General features: G+C 39.8%; 1 non-coding gene across 1 annotated transcript; it reads right to left on the reverse strand.

The window, feature by feature from the left end:
• Positions 1-714: 714 nt before the first annotated feature.
• On the reverse strand, positions 715-821 carry LOC125131902 (U6 spliceosomal RNA). The gene has a single exon (XR_007136077.1). It is a non-coding gene; the product is annotated as a U6 spliceosomal RNA (small nuclear RNA).
• Between the last annotated feature and the right edge of the window lie 3265 nt (positions 822-4086).

Genomic DNA, 4086 nt, shown 5'->3' on the forward strand with positions numbered 1-4086 from the left:
AATACAACTGTTTGCTCATGTGTTGGGGGACTGGCTGGGGGACCGGGGTGCACTTGGGAAGAAGGTCCTACTAGACCCAGCTCCATTTGGGGGCCACCGCTCTGGTGACTGGTCTCAAGGGACTAAACCAGGAGAGGTCCGCAAAGTGTCCTAAAGCAGGTCTCATTTGATTCCTGTGAAATGTTCTTCCATTTTTACTGCAAACAGGGGGAGGAAATGTGGTGGATACATTTCAAAATGGAATAGGTTGGGGAGGAATGTTATGAAATCCCCACCTAATCGTTTGACGTAGGTAGCTCTCTTTACGAGAACGGGAATGAATGGAATCAAGATCTGAAATCTCTTAGATCTAAATGCAGGTGCCACCATGAATCTGAACCTCAGCTTCGTGCTGCTCTGCGGGAGGATGTTTGGTAAAGTGATAACCAAGTAGGAAAACAAACAGATCCAAAGTCTTAAAATCAGGGAACCAAAGGACTGTAAACATTCCTATGTTGTCAAGGTAAAGACAGGAAAAACTACCTCTTTCACAGAACAATGCAAATGGCATTCCCAAGCAGAAAAACGAGTGACAGCTCTAAAGAGGTTCCAAGTTAATTCTACTCTTTGCTCAGATTTGTAATAGTCCTCATAAAGAACAACTTTTGCATGGGGATATTAATTTGTTTTTTTTTCTTATTTTATAATGATTTTTATTTTTTACATTATAGCTGGAAAAATCTGGACCGCTTCATGAATTTGCGTGTCATTCTTGCACAGGGGCCGTGCTAATCTTCTCTGTATCATTCCAATTTTAGTATATGTGCTGCCGAAGTGAGCACGGAATGTTAATTTGTTAATCTTCTTTTATTAGATGGAGTTCATTTTGAATTTGAAAACACTGTAGAAAATAAACTCTCAAAAAAACAAAAAACAAACCCTTTCAGGTGAAGAAAGAAAAAATTTGAGAAATGATTTTCCCGTCCAAACTGGGTTTCAACTATTCATCAGTCCAATTGATTCTAAAGGACCTAATCCCAGCTCTCAGATCTTTATTACTTTATTCCCTCCTCCAATATCCTTCAAAAGGTAATCTATCACACACAAGGGCTGGATGAATTGCCCTAAATCAAAACTGTAATCACATCATGTCCTGATCAAAAAACTTGAACAGGTTATTGAATAAAGTCTAGATCAGTGCTGTCCAACAGAAACAATGTGAACCACATAGGAGATTAAAATTTTCTTAGTAAAGTCACATTTAAAAAATAAAAAGAGTTCTCGTCAGGTGCATCAGAAACAAATCTGACTAGGAACCATGAGGTTGTGGGTTCGATCCCTGGCCTCGCTCAGTGGGTTAAAGATCTGGCATTGCTGTGGCTGTGCCGTAGGCTGGCAGCTGTGGCTCCGATTTGACCCCTAGTATGAGAACCTCCATATGCCGTGGGTGCAGCCCTAAAAAGCAAAAAAAAAAAAAAATATATATATATATATATATATATAATACAAAATAAAAAGAAACGAATTGTCACTTTTATGATTATATTTTATTTACCTCAAATATACCTCAAATATTCTCATTTTAACATGTAATTTAAAATTATTAATAAGGTGTTTTACTCTTTTTTTGGTACTTGATCTTCAAAATCCAATCTGCACTTTACACTTAACAGCGTACCTTAATCTTAGATGAGCCTGAAACATCTTAATGTGTCAGGAAACAAAGAAGTTTTCAAAGATTGGTATTGTCATGCTAAAGGACACAGGAGCCAATTTATAAGAGACTCCTACTAGCCAAAGTTAGGATAATTTGTCATCACAAAGAGAATACTGTAGAACTGAGAAATCCATAATGGTACCAAAAAGAAAAAAATGTAACAGCAAGGTTTCTAAAAAAAGAAGTGAATAGAACAGATTTCTGTTAAATCTCATTTAATCATATTTACTCACTTATTTTATTCATGAACAATAAAGAAACAACTAAATGTACCAGGTTTTTTTGAACCTGTCCAAGGCATATGTAAATTCCTGGGCCAGGGATCCCAGGAATTGGGATTGAACCTCCCTAAAGCAGTGACCCAAGCACTGCAGTGATAATGCCAGATCCTTAACCCCCTGTGCCACAAGGAACTCCTAGAAGACATTTTCTGACTGAGGAAGAATACTGGTAGAATGGTTTTCTACATATAGCCTCAAGTCAAAGGCAGAGGTAACACCCTAAACTTGAGGGGATGTAATTTTAACTATTCTTAGAAAGTGTACATTCCTGAGCATATGAAAGACTGAAAAATTCTGGAGTCCCCACTGTGGTGCAGTTGGTTAAGTGTCCAGTGTTTCTGAAGCTGTGGCATAGTCACAGCTATGGCTCAGATTTGATCCCTGGCCAGGGAACTTCCATTTGCCAAGAATTCGGCCAAAAAAAATAAATAAATAAGGAAGAAAGAAAGAAAGGAGTTCCTGTCATGGCACAGCAGAAACGAATCCAACTAGGAATGATGAGGTTGTGGATTCGAACCCTGGCCTCAATCAGTGGGTTAAGGATCGGGCGTTGCCATGAGCTGTGGTGTAGGTCGCAGATGCGGCTCGGATCCTGCGTTGTGTGGCTGTGGTGTAGGCCAGCAGCTGTAGCTCCAATTCGATCCCTAGCTTGGGAACCTCCACATGCCACGGGTACGGCCCTAAAAAAGCAAAAACAAAATAAGAAAGAAGGAAAGAAAGAAAGGAAGGAAGCTATCAAGGCCAGGGGTATTTAAAGATATATTTCTTAGACTCTGGAGAAATTCAAAGCCTTCAAGTTAAGGGCTTTGTGGCTGTCAAAACTTGTCAAAGTTTGATTTGTTTGTTTTCTTTTTAGGGCCGCACCCATGGCATATGGAGTTTCCCAGGCTAGGAGTCCAATAGGAGCCTTTAAAAAAAAAAAAAAATTCCTCAGACCAGGAATCAAACCCAAGCTACAGCTATAATCTGAGCCACAGAAGTGACAATGCTGACTCCTTAACCGCTAGGCCACCGGGGAACTCCTACAAAATGTTTAAATAAACCATCTGTATTTGTTTTTGAGGGCTGAATGGTTTAATATGAAATATATTTGGTTTTTGTCTAATGCCTGGCATAAAAAATCTCCTAAACCCCATGGAATTTCCTGAGTGGCAGGAATGTGTGTTGTTTGGGTGCACCTAAATTCATGCTGAGGAAGTGATTTAGGGTGTGGCCCCTAGATGGCCTAAGGATGGGACTGGTCACCAGAGAGAGACCACGTGATTGATTAGAGGGTTGACACTTCTAGTGCTACCTGCTGACCTTTAAGAAGGGGAAAGGAGAGCTACAGATTGGATTTTATAACAACTCTGGAACAAAAAGACTTGGTGACTTTCCAGGCTGGTGAACATATTCACATTTGGAGAGGGAGGTTCCATGGAAACACGTTTTTGCTCTCAGTATCTTTCCAGACCTTCCTCTATATATCTCTTCATCTGCATACTTTATAAGAACCTTTATAATGAACTGGTAAATGTAAGAAGACATTCTCTGAGTTCTGCCAGCTGCTCTGGCACATTAACAGCCAGTCATTCAGAAGAACAAGTAATAACTCAGACTTCCGATTGGCAGCGGAAGTGGAGGTGGTTTTGTGAGATCGAGCCCTGAGCCTGTGGGATCTGATGCTATGGTCAAGTAGACAGGGTCAGGATTCAGTTAAATTGTTATTTTCGAGGGGGAGGGATAAATTAGGAGTTTGGGATTAACATATAGACGTTGCTATCTATAAAACAGTTAATCTGCAACAAGGACCTACTGTAGAGCACAGGGAACTCTACTCAATATTCTCTAATAACCTACATGGGAAAGGAATCTGAAAAAGAATGGATATACATATAACTAAATCACTTTGCTATTCACCTGTAAGTAACACAATGTTACAAATCAACTATAATCCAAAATAAAATAAAAATTAAATTAAAAATAAATAAATAGGCGTTCCCTTGTGGCTCAGTAGGTGAAAGATCCAGTGTTGTCACTGCTGTAGCTCAGGTCACTGCTGTGTCAAGGGTTCCACCCCTGGCCTGGGAACCTCCACATGCCATGGGTATAGCAATAAACAAACAAACA

The sequence above is a fragment of the Phacochoerus africanus genome, chromosome 7 (genome assembly GCF_016906955.1).
Source record: "Phacochoerus africanus isolate WHEZ1 chromosome 7, ROS_Pafr_v1, whole genome shotgun sequence".
Classification (NCBI taxonomy): domain Eukaryota; kingdom Metazoa; phylum Chordata; class Mammalia; order Artiodactyla; family Suidae; genus Phacochoerus; species Phacochoerus africanus.